Source organism: Triticum urartu, chromosome 7A (assembly GCF_056163025.1).
Source record: "Triticum urartu cultivar PI428250 chromosome 7A, HENAU_Tu73, whole genome shotgun sequence".
Taxonomy (NCBI): domain Eukaryota; kingdom Viridiplantae; phylum Streptophyta; class Magnoliopsida; order Poales; family Poaceae; genus Triticum; species Triticum urartu.
Genome location: NC_141879.1, coordinates 266,389,536 through 266,408,313, shown reverse-complemented (window position 1 = coordinate 266,408,313; position 18,778 = coordinate 266,389,536).

The following is an 18,778-nucleotide window of genomic DNA, read 5'->3' as shown; positions in this document are numbered from 1 at the left end:
GTTTTGCTGTTTCGCACGATCCATCGATACAAACCCGATTAAACAGGAAAGGGCAGGATTTTTCCCTCACGGTAGATAATACTGGCCATACAGTTCAAAGGCAATTTTAATGTATGCAAACCGAATAATTATAAGTAACAATATGATATCTAGTAAAACTAAAAACACATATGATTTATTGTGTTAGAGTGTAGTAGTAGTGCTGTATTGCATAGTTGTTAGATGTAACATGCGAGAACGTGTAGATATGTAGTTCTGGAGGGCCTACAGAGAGAAAAGCGTAATACGGTCACCGAACTACAGAATAAGCTGATTACGGTCACTATATACATTTTGCGGTGATTATACGGTCACTTGCTCACAGTTCATCATCGGATTGCACTCTGTTGACCGGCCAAATAGTCTGCATGGCGCCATGTTGACTAGTTAAATTGACCATGTTCCTTGTGGGTCCCACCTGTCAGTTCGCATAGGCAAAAGGTCAGATAAACACAAATTTACGCAGGCGCGACAAGGCTCCAACCCGTGCGCGGGAATCACCTGGTTGTGTATGTGTCTGTCAGGGCCTGATGTGTGCGCATGCACGTGTAGGTTGAGCACTTGAGCGTGAGAGTGTGTGTTGGTCGTGTGGTGTACTGGTGTGTGCATGGATGCAGGCGTGTGTGCGTGTGAGTGTTGCGTGCGTGTGTGGCTGCGTGTGTACGTGTGAGTGTTGCGTGCGTGTGTGGGTGCATGTATTTGTGTGAGTGTTGTGTGGATGCAGTTCGCGTGCATGCGTGCGTGTGTGTGTATAATCACCACACCAGCTCCTGTGTGTTAAAGCATACGGATCAGCATACCAATACAAGGCCACCTTGTCCGCTGTGCCCGCGGTCATGACTTCGAACCACCGTCCAAATATTTTTTTGTCATTTGTTTTCATTCTTACTAGCAAGATGCCCGTGGGTTGCACGTAACATCAAGATGCATTTGTATGACTTGTTTATCTTGTGAGAGAAAAGGATGAACGAGGGAAGGCCTTATTTGCAAATGTGGGGAGGTGTGTGGGTACCTTTTTGCAAAATTGCCATAGTTTCTTTCCTATCCGTCAGATATAAATCGGACGGCCTATATTGTAGTATGGCAGGCACACCATCATCACCAACTATGTTTTTTATAAGAGTATATTTTATGTATTTTATAAGAGTGTAGATGTAGAGTAGATACAAGTCGACAGGTGGGCACGATGGTAGTGAGATAATGTGATGCAACACTAGAGGTGCCACGTGGAGCGTTTAACTGGTCAACTAGTCATGTCATGAGCACATACAGAGTTGTACGGTGAGCCTGTGACTGTATAATAACCACTAAACATAAATGGTGACCGTAATGAGTGGATTCTGAAGTCCAATGTACATGTCGTGCTTTCGCTTCAAATACAATGATCGTCATTGCATATATCGCGAGAGAAAGATGAAACATGCGTGAATTTTCTGGGGGCTTACTTTTAGAGGATCTGGAGATAGTTTTGTGTGCATACGTGAAAGGGCATACAGGGGGGTATGCGATGGAGAGAGAGATGCTCTTCGTTTCTCTTTATTATGACTAACTTTGTATATAGTATAAAAATATACAAATTCCCAGTGCGGAATAAATATCATTGTGGGCACCATGCAATGCAAATTAGTGTTCGTACTCCTCCATATAACTTTGTAATGTTGTATATATGTAGAAACTCTAAAATAATTTTTTTGGCCACACTTTATTCAAAAGGAATGTTGTATGTGAAATAAACGTGAAGAGAGGGCTTTTTAGATCAATGGGGTACGTGATATAACATGTGTGAATGTGTAGTTGATGCATTTGGCGGGGCCTAGAGAGGTATGTGTGTGTATTACGTATTCGAGAGAGGCATGGATAGAGGGGCCGACGGGGCGGCGTGGGAGAGATAGCACGAGAAATGAGAGTGGTCTAGAGAGAGAGAGAAATATGACGTCACGACAAGAGATTCCATTCCCTTGAGTGTGTATATGCAAGGGGGGAGGGAATAGAGGCACCAGGAGAAATTTTCTGTGTGTGTGGTGTTTGTGTTGGTATGTGTGGGCGTGAGAAGATAATGAGACGTGGGGGAAGAGGGTGTGTCACCGCGTGAGGTCCGGTGGGTCGAGGTGAGGCCCTTCGTTCGGTTCCGTCCTGCGCCACATTGGTCGGCTCGTGACGCATTTAGGAAGACCCATGGATGACTAGTCGTACAAGACAAAGATAGCAGAATTGTGAAGGACTCTGTGTCCACTGACAAAGCCGTCTAGGATTTGTAACCCTAGGTTCTCGGACTAAGGTAACCCCTTTATCTCTGATATTACTATTCATCCAACCTAACTTTAAGGGGCATCCTATAGAATGCTCTGCTAGAATCATACTCGACGATCAGGAAGAGAGGTGTGAGATAATGCGTGAGAGACATGCATAAACATAATGTGCATACATGAGACACGTAGGCAGGTCCATGTATATAGAAAGGGTCGATGAGGATTGTGCATGTGTATGTTTGCGAGAGGAAGAGTGCTTGTGATAAAGGTTAGTGAAAACAGTTGTAAATGGTTACGAGAGGGGGGAGGGTTATATCTAGAGCATGTGTGCGAGAAAGACACCTCGGGAGAGAGTGTGTGAGCATGTGTGAGAGACCACCGATGGAGAGTGAAACTACACGTAAAAGACTGCTCTACACATTGATTAAAGATATAAATTGTATCCGATTAATAGGATGGGATCATGATATTTGCAATTCGCATAAGGAGCGGTCATTGATCCATCAGACATCTAGATTCTATCGAATTTGAGCATGTCTATGTTATTATTCAACACAATTGATGTCGGAGTAATGGGCCACGGGTAGGCCAACCCGAGCCCCAGAACCTTTCAAGACATCGGGGCAGGCTGCGCCCCTCAAGACCCCAGGACGAAGAGCCGCCTTCAAGAAGTCAACCGCAAAATGGCCGACTGACCACTCACGGCCGAGTCCCAGGGACGACTTCAGGGAAAGCCGACTCCTGACTGGCGACTTCTAGAGAAGCCGGCTTTGGGGAGTCGGCCTGCGACTCCAACACACCCCACGCCCTCATCAAGTGGGACGGGGCGGGGGAGTGGCGACAATGAAGCCCACTCCCGCCCCTTACCAAGGGCAGGCATGGCCACAGCACGCCGTACCCCGGAAGATCTCCGTGCGGCGTGGCACTATTGCCATGCTGGCCCTGACATCAGCACCGCAGGACCGAATCCTGCACCCACAACGGCTTGTCTGTACGGCCCAGAGGCAGCGGGTCCCACCAGTCAGTGAGACCCCAGGAGACGGCAAGAAGACCACCAGTCGGACCCGTCGGGAGTCGTCCCCGGGGAGTCGGCCGAGCCCTCCCCCGGGGCCCACGCGCCATTAATCAAGATGTGATGGAGAGTGGCAATAGTGATCGCCCGCCAGGGGGCGGGGCTGTTGCCATGACCCCATGATCAAGCCCGCGTCATCAGAAGCATGGCTACAGTAATCAGCAGCCGGCAAGACCCGCCCGCGGCGGACGCGGCCTGTCGGCTCCGTACCAGGCCAGTCGGCAGGGCCCACCAGTCGGCGGGCCCCAGCGGTCGGCGGGGAAGACGGAGGCCAGAGGCCCTGACGGCTGGGCCCGCGTCCAGCCGGATTACCATTGTACCCCCAGGGGGTAGGCCTATATAAACCCCCCAGGGCACCCATGCAAAGGGTTGGAACCCATTAGCTCTAGACCTGATCATATAGGAGGGAGAGAGCTAGCCTTGCCCTCTCCTACCTCCAGGAAACAGCTCAAGGAGCAACCGTGTAAACACTTTGCCATAGTGATCATGCGGAGACCCCGCAGAGCAGCAGTAGGGGTATTATCTCCCCGAAGAGCCCTGAAGCTGGGTAAGATTCGCCGGCGTGCATGTCTTCGCCTCATCCCGTTTCCAGGCACCGGTGACGTTCTACTCGCCCCCACCATGATAAGCCATCCTTTGGCATATGTCGCACCTAACCCCCAACATTTGGCGCCCACCGTGGGGCATGGTGCACCGCCGTCTGGAGACCTGTTCTGGACGGGAACCCTTTTCCTCCCTGGGAAGCGCAGCCAGCCAGGCACGCCAGACGGAGTTTGCACCGACGCGCCGCGCGGCATTGAGATCACCTGCGCAGCCAGCTGCCTAGCCGAACTTGTCGGCGAGGTTCGCCTCTCCGACGAACCTGCAGCCAACGCAGGCACGGGCGGCTCCGAGAGCCTCCTCGCGGGCCTCCTCGATCAACTCCACGTTTCCGGCGAGCCTGCCGTAGACTTAGAGTCTGTAGGCTCCACCGACCCGATGCTGGTCGACTCCGACACCGCGTCGCTCGACGCGTTCCCCACCAATGTGGTGGTCTACGACGAACCTCTCCCTCGCGCGGAGAGCAACAGAAGCACCATCACCGAGGTGCTCGTCATTAGTCATGACGAGCTCCCCGGCGTAGGAGCGCACGACTCACTCAGCGCGGCGCTACAAGACCTAACTACGCCCATTCCGGAATACGCTGACGCGGAGACGTTGGAGGCGCGCCGCCTTCAGCTCGTTGAAGGCGCGAAGAAGCTGGCCAGTATGAGACGCTTGTCAGAAGCCTACCAGTGGGAGATGGATCGCGCCGTCGGCCGCTCGCCGGCCCCGGCGGGGCCCAGCCGCCTTGGCGCGGTCCAGCAGCGTGACGTAGCCATCGCCAACCTGTTTGGGGCAAGCCGCCCTGTGTACGCTACACCAGTGGAGAACATCCGAGCCACCCAGGCAGCGGCGGATGAGTTGGACAATTTTGAGGGCGAAGAACGCCGCCTCATGATGGAGCAAGTCCAGCGGCTCCTCGACGCGGCCTCCGCGCAGAACGAGGCTGGCTGCCGCACGGAGGCGCCGCAGCGGCAAAACGACGACCTTCGCCGAGATCAAGGTGCGACGTCTCGGACGCCGACTGGCGGCGCCCGAGGAAGAAGAGACAAGGATCCGGCTGTCAGCCACACTCGGACTCGCATTACCATAGAGCACGACCACGATGGCCGCCCGAGAGCAGTGGAACGACGGGACGACTGTCCGCCTCCCCCTCCTCGCAAGGATAGGCGAGTCTCCCCGTCGCCTGTTGACCATCCGACTCTTGGCGACCGCCTTGGCAGCCGAGAGGGAGTTGGAGGGAATGATGCCCGCCACCGGATCGACCGACTTCACCGATCCCTAGCGCTGGAAGAAGAAGACGAGTTGGGTCCGCCTTGTTTCGGGCCCCGCATTCGAGACGAGCCCTTTCCTAGAGGGTTCACGCTCCCAAGAGACACGCCCAAGTATACCGGCTCCGTGAAGCCGGAAGATTGGCTAGTCGACTACTCCACGGCTGTCAGCATAGCAAACAGCAACAAGCGTGTTGCCGTAAAGTACGTTCCGCTCATGCTCCAGGGCACGTCCCGGACATGGCTGAACAGCCTGAAGCCCCGCAGCATCAACAGCCGGGTCGACTTCACCGAAGCGTTTGTCCGCAACTTCACCAGCACATACAAGCGTCCTCCCAAGCCTCGTCAGCTCTCCTTGTGCGTGCAAGGCCCCGACGATTCGACTCGCGATTACCTCACGCGTTGGGCTGAGCTTCGGAACTCCTGCGAGGGCGTGCACGAGGTGCAAGCCATCGAGTACTTCATAGCCGGGTGCAGAGAAGGCACCCTCCTCAAGCACAAGCTCCTCTGCGACGAGCCAGAAACCCTCAATGAGCTGCTGATCATAGCGGACAAGTATGCCACGGCCGACTCCTCCATGAAGGCAGAGATTCAAATCAGCACAACTGGCAAAGTGGCCCCTCAAGCTCCAAGAACTCCGGCGGGAGACGCCAACCAGTGACAACAGCAGGGCGACCACAAGCGCAAGGCCCCGCAGCCGGCTTCCAGCAGCCGGCATGTCGCGACCGTTGAAGCCCAGCAGCCGGATGAGCAGCCTCCGCCCAAGCGACAGAAAGGCGGCAAGCCAAACTGGTTGCCAACCTTCTCCTACGAACAGACCCTGGATGGACCTTGCAAGTTCCATAGCGGCGCGAAGCCGTCGAATCACACCACCCGAAAGTGCCACTAGCTCACCAGGATCGCCAAGGGAGACGGCCTCCTCCCACCCCCGCCTGTTGGGCAGCCGCCTCCACCCCAGCAGCCGGCTGTCAGGCCAGTCGGCGCAGTACAAGATGAATACCCTGAAGAACACGGGGCTTACATGGTGTTTAGCAGTATGGCTGATGATCGACGCAGCAGGCGGCTGCAGCGACAAGAGGTGAATGCGGTAGCATCAGAGACGCCAGAGTTCATGCACTGGTCCGAGAAGCCCATCAGTTGGAGCAGGGCTGACCACCCAGAGGTGATGCCAAGTCCGGGCTCCTATGCCTTGGTCTTGGACGCCACCTTTGCTACGGATAGACGAGCCGCACGTTTCTCGCGAGTTCTAATAGACGGAGGCAGTAGCATCAATATCCTGTACAAGGACACCATGGAGAAGTTAGGAATCAAGCAAAGACAGCTTCAGAACAGCCGGACTGTGTTCCATGGCATTGTTCCTGGGCTTTCCTGCTCACCAATCGGCAAGATCCTGATGGACGTCCTCTTTGGAGACAAAGTTCACTTCCGCCGAGAGTCTGTTTGGTTTGAGGTGGTGGACCTCGAGAACCCATACCATGTGCTACTCGGCCGACCCGCCTTGGCCAAGTTCATGGCGGTCCCCCACTATGCCTACCTCAAGATGAAGATGCCCAGTTCCAGGGAAATTCTGACTGTGGCCGGCGACTACCGAAAGTCGTCTGCCTGCGCGGCTGAGAGCAGTCGGCTGGCCGAGTCCCTGGTAATCGCGGCCGAGAAGCGGCTCCTTGAGCGAGTTGTGGCGATGGCCGGCAAGTAGCCAGAGGTATCGCCCAACCCGAAGGAGTCGGAGGCTGAAGGTTCGTTCAAACCGGCCAAAGAGACAAAGAAGATACCCCTGGATCCAGAGCACCCAGAGAGGTACACTGTCGTAGGTGCAAACCTCGGCAGCAAATAGGAAGGCAAGCTCGTCGATTTCCTCCGTGAGAATCGGGACATCTTCGCATTGTCCCCCAAAGACATGCCAGGTGTACCGACGGAATTCGCCGAGCACAAGTTACATGTCCGATCTGATGCAAAGCTGGTCAGGCAGCCCCTGCGCCGCCTATCAGAAGAGAAGAGAAGAGTTGTCGGAGAAGAGATAGCCCGACTCCTAGCAGTCGGCTTCATTATGGAAGTGTTCTTTCCAGAATGGCTAGCAAATCCGGTCCTGGTACTGAAGAAGAACAAGCAGTGGCGAATGTGTGTTGACTACACGAGCCTCAACAAGGCCTGCCCCAAGGACCCATTTGCTCTACCAAGAATCGATCAGGTGATAGACTCCACAGCCGGATGCGAGCTGTTGAGTTTTTTGGATGCATACTCAGGATATCACCAGATCAAGCTGAACCCGGCTGACAGACTGAAGACCGCCTTCATCATGCTGTTTGGAGCCTTCTGCTACCTCACCATGACGTTCGGCTTAAGGAATGCTGGCGCCACCTTTCAGCGTTGCATGCAGAAGTGCCTCCTCAAGCAGCTCGGCAGGAACGCCCACATCTACATAGACGACGTGGTGGTGAAGACGGAAAAGCGTGGAACACTGCTGGAAGACCTCAAGGAGACCTTTGAGAACCTACGCCGATTCCAGATCAAGCTCAATCCCGAGAAGTGTGTCTTCGGAGTACCAGCTGGCCAGCTCCTTGGATTCCTGGTCTCTGAACGCGGCATAGAATGCAACCCTGTAAAGATCAAGGCCATTGAGAGAATGGAGGTACCCACCCGACTGCTGGATGTGCAAAAGTTCACCGGCTGCTTGGCGTCCATCAGCCGATTCATCATTCGGCTGGGCGAGAAAGCTCTCCCCTTATACCAACTCATGAAGAAGACCACTTTTTTCGAGTGGAACCATAAGGCAGACGAAGCTTTTCTCCAGTTGAAGAAGATGCTGACTACTCCACCCGTCCTGGCGGCTCCGACTCCCAAGGAACCTATGCTCCTGTACATCGCCACCACCAGCCGGGTAGTCAGCACGGTCATTGTAGTGGAATGCAAGGAGGAAGGCAAGGCACTACCTATCCAGAGACCGGTATATTACCTGAGCGAAGTACTGTCGACCTCCAAGCAGAACTACCCCCACTACCAGAAGATGTGCTATGGCTGTCGGTGTTCTGGGAACGGGGGTCCCCAGACTTGCCTGCCTGCGGCCTGCGGCGTGGCTCAAAGGGGGGCCCAGCACGACCCATCTTCATCAACACAGACCCAAGACCCTCGCGAGGGGCCAAGCCTCGCGGGGCAGACGACACGGAGCTTCCTCAGGCACGGCCTCATCAGGCTGGCTCGCGAGGAGGCGGAGAGATCAAGGCGGGGTACCTCACGAGGTGCCCGTGACGCAAGCCATGACGACCAAAGGCGCCAGGCGGGCTCCAGCCGCGCAGTGTCCTCCTTTCCTCTTTGGTGCAAAGGGAGCAAGCGCAGGCGAGAGCATCAAGCAAAGGCACCCATTTCGATGCAACGAGACCAAGACCAGTCCAACGGCAGGGAAGAAGTCATTGTGGAGCCCAAGCCAGCGTCACCACCAGAGCCTTTGGCAGGCGAGGACTAACTTTAGTCAGGATAAGTGTACCAGATGTTCCCCTTCAAAATGGCCAATTCTTGGCGCCCTTCCCGCTCAATATTTGAGAAGAGGCCCAGGGCCTTTGCCTATAAATAGGACTAGCCACCCACAGGGTAGAGGGATCACAATCAAGAAGGGAGAATCTAGAATCGGCCAACCCAGAAACAAGCTGGGATCGAAATCGGAATCAAGAAGAGAGAATCGAGAAGAGAGAGAGAGAGAGAGAGAGAGAGAGAGAGAAGGGTGACTGAACTCCTCCTAGCAGTTCATCCCCTCAGCCAAGAACAGACCCTCGCGAGGCTGTTCTTCCTTGTATTGCTCATCATCATCAGCCCAAGAGGCAATCCACCACACCACACACTGGAGTAGGGTATTACACCACAACGGTGGCCCGAACCAGTATAAACCCTGTGTCTCTTGTGCTGTTCTTTCCATAGCTTAGATCTTAGCGAGGCGGAGGGGTGCAGGTAGGTAGAAGGCGAAATCTCCGCGCGCACCCCAGTGTTCGAACCTCAAGGGTCTGCCGGAACCCGAAATCCGACATTTGGCGCGCCAGGTAGGGGTGCGCCGGAATTCGTCTTCCACCACCCCGTTCTCCTCCGACCATCGCATCCATGTCAAACGCTCGTCGGGCCCGCGCCGAGCGCCGGGCCACTCTCGCTTCCCGCGTCGCCAAGACGGCTCCTGTCGGCGGGCGTCCTCGCTGTTCCCCGTCACCTGCCGTCAACGCCGCCACCGGCCCGGCAGGGGACGAGCAGCAAGCGTCGTCTTAGCATCCGTCCGTGCGGCAAGACGGCTGCACCGCTACTCCCTCGCTCACCCCAGCTGGTTCTTCGTCCCGCGCGCTCCGCGCACCCTTGGAGGCTCGAGTTGCGCTCATCACGGCAAACGAGCTCCTGCGCTACCATCCCGTCGACGACGTCTACGAAGAATGGCTCGACCGCATCGCCGAGCTCGTCCGCGCCGCAGGGGGCTCTCCTGCACCGTCCGTTCTGCTGCACCGCATCCCGCCCCGCGCGGGCGACAAATCTCCGGGGGCGCCCCAGCCGCCTCCTCCTCAAGAAGGCGCCATGGCTCCAAGGCGCGTGGCCCCTGGGCGGAACCCGCTCCGTCAGGTGCCAGCGCGGCAAGAGCAGGGCTGCCAAGAAGTCCCTCGCCCGCAAGAAGCTGCCCGGGCACTCCCTGCTCCAGCACGTCGCGACCATGTTCCTGCTCCCGCACGTCAAGACCCCGCGCTGCTCCCAGCTGCAGCGCATGGGGACATGCAAGACCAAGCTCTCCGTCACCCAAGGCCTCCCGTGGCCACAGCAGGCTGCCGTGCCTTCACCACCGAGCTACGCAGCGTCGCGTGGCCCGGCAAGTTCAAGCCAGACCTGCCTCCTCGTTACGACGGCACGGCCGACCCTGCGGAGTTCCTCCAGCTCTATGAGCTGGGCATCGAAGCTGCCAACGGAGACGAGAAGGTCATGGCGAACTGGTTCCCATGGCGCTCAAGGACGGGGCCCGCACCTGGCTCCTGAACCTGGCTCCAGGCATGATCTCCTCCTGGGACGAGATGCGCACTCGCTTCATCGCCAACTTCCAAGGTACTCGCGACCGGCCACCCGCTGTGAGCGACATGCGCCGCATCAAGCAACAACCCGGAGAGACCCTGCAGAAGTACATCCAGCGCTTCAACAACGCATGCCTCAAGATTCCCAAGGTGACCGAGGAGGCCATCATCTCAGCCTTCTCCGACGGCGTGCGCGATGTCAAGATGAAGGAGGAGCTGGCGATGCATGAAGACCTGTGCACTTCCTTGGAGTTGTTCAACTTGGCAACCAAGTGCGCCAGGGCTGAGGAAGGGCGTCTCTCCCTCCTCGAGCTGCCTGCCGCAGACCCAGAAGAGAAGAAGCCCAAGGCCAAGGATGTGAAGCGCAAGGGGGCTGCCGTGCTCGCGGCAGAACCAGACACCAAGCGGGGCAGAGATCAGCCCGAATCTTCCAAGGGCAGTCGGTACTGTGTGTACCACGACCTCCACACCCACAACACCATCGAATGTCAAGAGCTCTGAGCCGTGCGAGAAGGAAGGATCGGTCGTCGCCCCGACCGCGGTGACTGGGGCTACGGTCGAGGAGGAGGAAGGAACGCAGGACGCTGGGAAGACCGCTGCCCGCACCAAGGGTGGCGCGATCGACCTCGCGAGGATCGCTGGCAAGACCCGCCTCGCGAGGGAGACTGGAGGGATCAGCCTCGCGAGGATCGCCCGCAAGGCAATGCAGGCCTCCCTCCGCTGCCGCCACAACCAAGGAGAAACGAGGACCGCCATCAGGACGAGGGGGCTGGGGGCTTCCAGGAGCCACGCGCGATCGCCTGCATCCTGGGAGGGGCTCAAGCCCCAGCCTCTCAACGCATCTTCAAGCAGTTCGCCCACGAAGTGAATGCAGTCCTCCCCAAGCTGGAAGCCACGCGCCCTCTCAGGTGGTCGGCGTGCGCCATCACGTTCAGCTCAGCAGATCAGCTCAAGTGTGCGGCCACAGCCGGAGTCCTCCCGATGCTTTGTTCCCCAATCATCAGCAACGTGGTGGTCACCAGGACCCTCATCGATGGCGGGGCAGGGCTCAACGTCCTGTCCGTGGAAACATTCAACAATCTCCAAGTGCCCTACAACCATCTTCAGCCAACCAAGCCTTTCTCCAGAGTCACCGACGGCTCCACGGTCCCGATTGGGCAGGTCCGCCTCCCTGTCACCTTCGGGGCACGCGACAACTACCGCACCGAGCTCATCGACTTCGACGTCGCTCACATTCGCTTGCCGTACAACGCCATCCTTGGGTACCCAGCGCTATCCAAGTTCATGGCCGTAACTCACCACGGCTACAACATCCTCAAGATGCTAGGAAGTGGCGGAGTCATCACGGTGCCCTGTGAAGAGAAGGACATGGTGTGTTCCCTGGAACGAGCCTTTCAGGCCGCATCACTGGAAGACCCGGATCGCGGAAGCAGGAGGGTTCCTGAGACCGCCCCCAAGAAGAAGACATCGTCCGGCCCGGCCCCTCAGGGCCCGCGCCTGCCCAGGAGGAACCTCCTTCCATCACATAGGAAAGCGCGCCCGGCGCCCTCCTCAGGCAGGGCTCAAGGGCTCTCCCCTGGAGGGCCACCGACCTGGCTAAGGTCACGAGGGAGGCGCTTGGGCACAACATGGAGGCGTGTTTCGAAGCACGTTTCCCTCAAGAAGGAGTAAGGCAAGGAGAGCCAGACCCTCAGGAGTTCGTCAGCAAGGCCATTCAGGAGCTACAGGAGTCAAGAGTCATGAAGGGCGGCCGCCGCCTACCAGCTGTGGCTCCCCATCCAGGCGAGGATGGTGGGCTGCGTGTCTGCATCGACATACCAGGGCTCAATCGAGTCACCTCTCTGGAGCGCCTCTGGCCCTCGCGAGTGGGGCGCTACGAAGGTCCACCCCATAGCTACATTCGCATGCCTTACGGCTTGCCGAACACGGCTGCCACGTACCAGTGCCTCATGAGGGGTATCATGGAGGCTCAAGAGGCCAGGCGTTCCGCAGCCCTGGCGGAGATGGAGATGGTCCGCGAGGAGCCACCAGCGCCTCCGGAGCCTCCCGAGGCCCCTGGGCCTGGGGGCTCGTGAGGATCGGCTTCCGCAGCCCACCGAGTCTGCTACACCAACACTCCTTCGTCCTCAACATCATCAGGTGACATCTTTCAAGTTTCATTCCAGCTGGGAGCGCCCCCCAGGGCTGCATTATTCCCAGGCCACGTGGGTCCGTCCCTACGGCATGTATCCCTTTTATTTCATGTTGTTAGCTTACTTTGTTGGGGGCGTCCCACAGGCTGCATCATCCCCAAGTCGCTCGGGCCTGACCCAGTGATGTCCGCCTTCCCAGCATCTATTTGAATGAATCCACTCCTTCGCATCTAATGTGTTTGACCTAGTTGCCCGCTCAACTGACGCCAACTGACGGAGCTTCTCCCAAACGGCACGACGCTTGCGCATGGGTCCGTCCCTGCAACGCCGACAAACCTGAATGGCTGAGCTCTGGCCGTGGCAGCCCCGCATGGCGCCACCTCGTCAAGCCTTCAGTGCCTCATCGCCCCTCGGAAGCAACCAACGGCTGACTGTCAATTGTCATGGAAACCCCTCGTTCTTTCTATGATGGGTCTACAGGATCTCCTAAAGGAGCTGCGTTACGAGAGGCCCTTGCGGTGTCTCCTTCACTCTCATCCACGCGAACCTCTTGCACGTTAAAGGGGGGGGTGCCTGAGCATCGCGACTCAGGGCTCCTACTGGCTCTCCAGCCCTCACCCTCTGGCCTTGTCCACGGCATCGCGACCTGGCATACCAGCGATGGCTGAGACTCGCTCGATGGCCGGGACCCGAGGACGTAGAGCAGAAAGGGGAGCAAAGGCAAGAGGGGAGGGACACGCGAGGACCTCGCCGAGCAACCTCACGCTTGACGATGCACGGACCCGGCGACACACCAGAGAGCGGTCCCTGATTCTCGAGATAAGTCACCACCCGAAAGCACCAGCTACCGTGGCACCTAATGCAATCCCGTGTTAGCGACGCCGCTCTCCTTTCTCACCGAACAACGGCTACTTGAGCGCCAAAGGGGACCTCCTGAGCATCGCGACTCAGGGGCTCTTACCGGACCCCGGGTCGCTCACCTCCTGGCCTTGACCACGGCATCGCGACCTGGCATACCAGCGACGGCTGAAGCCGCCTTGGGACTGGGACCTGTCGGCGCAGAGCGCCAAGCCCTCGTGAGGTTCGAAAGGGAGAACTGAGCTAAGACGGAATGAGCAACTCGCACAATTCTACGACAAGGGTTATATTAACAAACAGGATCACCGGCACCTTACAAGCCCCCACGGGACGCGTCTTTGATTCCTTGCAGGGAACAGATCCTAAAAGGACGCTAACCACACGCGCCCCTGCAAAAGACGCCATCATCAACAGTGGGCCGTCAAGCCCCGGCGCCAACCCCATCCAGATCAGAGTCAGTGACGGCCTGACGAGCCCGCCCTGCTCCAGGAGGGGCGCCGGCTCGGGGGCTCGTAGCTGTCATCGCTCGTCTCCGGAGTCGCGAAGAGCTCGCCGGAGTCGCTGGACCCTCCGACACCTCCGCCGCTTGAGCAACCGCCAAGGGAGCGGTCGGCGGGCCCAGTCCTCACCGTAGCAGGGTCCCGACCACCTCTCCCGGGGCAGCACTCCAGCCGGCGCCCGTTCGCATCGAAGACCTTGAAGAACATCACCGAAGCACCATCGTACTCCAAGTGGATCGCGAAGGCGCCTCTTGTCCTGCAAACCCGGGCGATTTCGCTCCAGCCTCGAGTCATGAAGACCTCGCCCGGGGCAACGAACGCGACCTCTGCCTCGGTCGTGAGGGTGCTGCAGCCGGCGTGCTGCAGCCAAAGCTCCAGGAGTTCTCCCTACGGGATGATGGAGGCGAAGAAGGGAGGAAGGCGAATCCAAGACTGAGGAGGCATGGCGGCGTGGAGCACGAACTCTCGGGAGGAGCCCTCGGTGTGGACCCCAGGGGGGACGACCCACACCTTCGTGACCCGTCGGTGCCGACGGCGGCGCCGCTCGTGGCGATCGGCATCGACTCCTTCAAAGCCCTCGATGTGGGCGTACAAGGGAAGCGGGAACCCCGGCGGTGGCCGCTCGCACCAGGGCCTCGACACCACCTGATGGGCCCCCTCGTCTCGGCCGCGGAGGGCGAGCCGTTTCTTCGGCGGGAGCGGGTCTGGTTCCTCTCGGGGAGCCTTTCCTTTCTCTGCCGTCGAGAACCGGCGGATCGGAACCATCGCAGCAAGACGGAGCAAGGACCGGGAAGAAGGAGAAGCAAGAAGGGATGGACTGGAAGGGCGCGCGCCGTTCCGTACTTATGGCCGGCGAAGGCCGACCGCCGACCTCCACGATCGCAGGTAATCATGACTCGCTTTGCATGCAGGGACTTGTCCAATCTGTGCAGTTGCCGAGGCGCCGTGGGGAAGTGGAGACGCCCACGTCCAATCAACCGCCATGCGGCACCCAATGCCGCAGGCTGTTAGGGCCCGCGGTGCTTCGCTCTTGCCCTTTCGCCTCCCTGCACGGCCAAGTCCGGGCGTGCCTTGGGCCCGGGGGCTACTGTCGGCGTTCTGGGAATGGGGGTCCCCAGACTTGCCTGCCTGCGGCCTGCAGTGTGGCTCAAAGGGGGGCCCAGCATGGCCCATCTTCATCAACACAGACCCAAGACCCTCGCGAGGGGCCAAGCCTCGCGGGGCGGACGACACGGAGCTTCCTCAAGCACAGTCTCATCAGGCTGGCTCGCGAGGAGGCGGAGAGATCAAGGCGGGGTACCTCACGAGGTGCCCGTGACGCAAGCCATGACGACCAAAGGCGCCAGGCGGGCGCCAGCCGCGCAGTGTCCTCCTTTCCTCTTTGGTTCAAAGGGAGCAAGCGCAGGTGAGAGCATCAAGCAAAGGCACCCGTTTCGGTGCAACGAGACCAAGACCAGTCCAACGGCAGGGAAGAAGTCATTGTGGAGCCCAAGCCAGCGTCACCACCAGAGCCTTTGGCAGGCGAGGACCAACTTTAGTCAGGATAAGTGTACCAGATGTTCCCCTTCAAAATGGCCAATTGTTGGCGCCCTTCCCGCTCAATATTTGGGAAGAGGCCCAGGGCCTTTACCTATAAATAGGACTAGCCACCCACAGGGTAGAGGGATCACAATCAAGAAGGGAGAATCTAGAATCGGCCAACCCAGAAACAAGCTGGGATCGAAATCGGAATCAAGAAGAGAGAATCGAGAAGAGAGAGAGAGAGAGAGAGAGAGAGAGAGAGAGAAGGGTGACTGAACTCCTCCTAGCAGTTCATCCCCTCAGCCAAGAACAGACCCTCGCGAGGCTGTTCTTCCATGTATTGCTCATCATCATCAGCCCAAGAGGCAATCCACCACACTACACACTGGAGTAGGGTATTACACCACAACGGTGGCCCGAACCAGTATAAACCTTGTGTCTCTTGTGCTGTTCTTTCCATAGCTTAGATCTTAGCGAGGCGGAGGGGTGCAGGTAGGTAGAAGGCGAAATCTCCGCGCGCACCCCCAGTGTTCGAACCTCAAGGGTCTGCCGGAACCCAAAATCCGACAATGGCGTACACTTTACAGCCAAGAAATTGAAGCCTTACTTTCAAGAGCATCCAATCACGGTGGTCTGCACGGCCCCGCTTGCTGAGATCATTGGTAGCCGAGATGCTTCTGGCCGAGTGGCCAAGTGGGCCATAGAGCTGGCTCCCTATACCATCCACTACCAGCCCCGCACCGCTATCAAGTCACAAGCACTGGCCGACTTCCTCGTCGACTGGGCCAAGACCCAGTACCTACCTCCAGCGCCTGACTCCACCCATTGGCGGATGCATTTCGACGGCTCCAAGATGCGCACAGGCTTGGGAGCCGGCGTCGTCCTCACCTCTCCTAAAGGCGACAAGCTCAAATACGCACTGCAAATCCATTTTGCCGCCTCCAACAACGTCGCCGACTACGAGGCGCTCATTCACGGGCTCCGGCTTGCCAAAGAACTTGGCATCCGCCGGATCTTGTGTTATGGTGACTCAGACTTAGTAGTCCAGCAGTCATCTGGCGACTGGGACGCGGAAGACGCAAACATGGCGAGTTACCATTTCGTCGTGCAACAACTCAGTGGGTATTTCGAAGGGTGCGAGTTCCTCCATGTGCCAAGAAACGACAACGACCAAGCAGACGCCTTGGCACGAATCGGCTCTACCCGCCAAGAAATACCATCCGGCGTCGCCCTTCAACGCCTCCTCAAGCCATCTGTCAAGCCTTCACCAGAATCAGACTCCATTTTTGTGCCGGCTCCTCCCAAAGACGTCGGATCCGACTCCAGAGCCCCGGCAGATGGTACGGGGATTTTGGCAGATGGCTCCAAAGCCGCCACAATCGAACCCGACCCGGGGACTGCGGCGGCGGACTCGAAGACTCCAGAACTCGACCCAAGGGCCGCGCCAGTCGCCCTGGGGACTTCATTAACCTAGCAAGCGGTTGTTGACTCCAACCCGCCGCCTCCCAGCCCAACCGCCCTCGTCCAAGTCGCAGTTCTGGCAGTCGAAGAAATAGCAGCACCCTCATGGGCCTAGCCCATCCTCAAATTCCTGGTGAGCAAAGAGCTGCCGACTGATGAGACCTCAGCTCGGCAAGTACAACGCCGGGCGGCAGCCTACACCATAGTCAACAGAGAGCTGGTCAGGCGCAGCGTCACTGGTGTCTACCAGCGCTGCGTAGAGCCAGAGCAAGGCCAAGCAATTCTCAAAGACATCCATCAAGGAGAGTGCGGCCACCATGCGGCTTCAAGAGCGCTCATCGCAAAAGCCTTTCGACACGGTTTCTTCTGGACGATTGCCCTAGAAGAGGCCAAGGAGTTGGTCCAAAAATGCAAAGGGTGCCAGAAGTTCAGCCCCAAGCTACACCAGCCGGCTTCTGCACTCAAGACCATCCCCATTGGCTGGCCTTTCGCAGTTTGGGGTCTAGACATGGTGGGACCATTCAAGACAGCACGAGGTGGCTTAACTCACTTACTCATCGCAGTGGACAAGTTCACCAAGTGGATAGAAGCGAAGCCAATCAAGAAGCCGAATGGTCCGACTGCCGTGACTTTCATCACCGATATCACAATTCGGTACGGCATACCACACAGCATCATCACCGACAACGGCACAAATTTTGCCAAAGGCGCCTTGGCCCGTTTTTGCGCAACATAGGGCATCCGACTGGACCTAGCATCCGTCGCCCATCCACAGTCAAACGGCCAGGTGGAGCGAGCAAATGGCCTCATCCTGTCCGGCATTAAACCCTGGCTGATCGAGCCTCTGGAGCGCTCGGCTGGCTGCTGGCTCGACGAGCTACCAGCCATCCTCTGGAGTCTACGCACGACTCCAAACAAGTCAACCGGCTTCACGCCTTTCTTCCTCGTCTACGGTGCCGAAGCCATCATCCCAACGGACATAGAGTTCGACTCCCCATGAGTCACCATGTACACCAAGGAGGAAGCGGAAGAAGCACGACAAGACGGCGTCGATCTGCTGGAAGAGGGCCGGCTGTTGGCACTCAGCTGGTCCAACATCTACCAGCAGAGCCTCCGCCGATACCACAACAGGAAGGTCAAGCCAAGATCTTTCCAAGAAGGCGACCTTGTGCTCTGGCTGATCCAGCGAACAGCCGGCCAGCACAAGCTGTCGGCACCTTGGGAAGGCCCTTTCATCATCAGCAAAGTACTGGGCAATGACTCCTACTACCTGATTGACGCTCAGAAGCCCCGAGCACGCAAGAGGGACGATTCCGGCAAGGAGACAGGGCGGCCATGGAATGCAAATCTCCTCCGAAGATTTTACAGTTGATGCAGTATGTACCACGCTACCTTTTGTATTAAAGTACCAAGACTTCGGGCCCCCCGAGACGAGCTCGGGGACTGCCCTCTTTTGTCTGTATGATAAAAATTATGCCTACAAGTATGTTACTCTTTGTTATGCCGCTTGGCACTGGGCTCGACAAGTCGGCCCGGGGACTTGCCGCCTTGCACTGTGAAATGCTTCCTGCAGCCAGACAAGTAGTGTGTAACACCTAAACCATCTCCTGTCAGAAGCCGCAGCTCGCAGAAGTGACTGTACGGTGGGCAGAAGTAAGGTAGAATGGGCGTTCACATGAAAAATGGCTAAGGACTCAAAGCATAAAACATAGTTCAAGACGGTTTCCAGCCTTTTTTCACAAACCGACTCTCGAATAGTCGGATTGCCGCCTTCTATTCAACTTGCTCAAAAACTCTTAAAAATGGCTAAGTACTTGCCTTCCCAAAGTAGACAAGCATTTGATCCAGCGGCAGTCCGCAGAGCGGCTGTCCGATTGGCAAGGCAGGCAATTAAGAGAAAGCGGCAAAGGAAAAAAGCCAAAAGAGCAATGAGCAAGAAAAGATAGAACTCGAATAAATATATTTACATAACATAGGCCCTTGGCCGAATCTTCGAGCAGAAGTTCAAAATACACCCCGCGGGTGGAATTGTGCGAATTAACAAGTTCTTCAAAGACTACTGAAGCAGA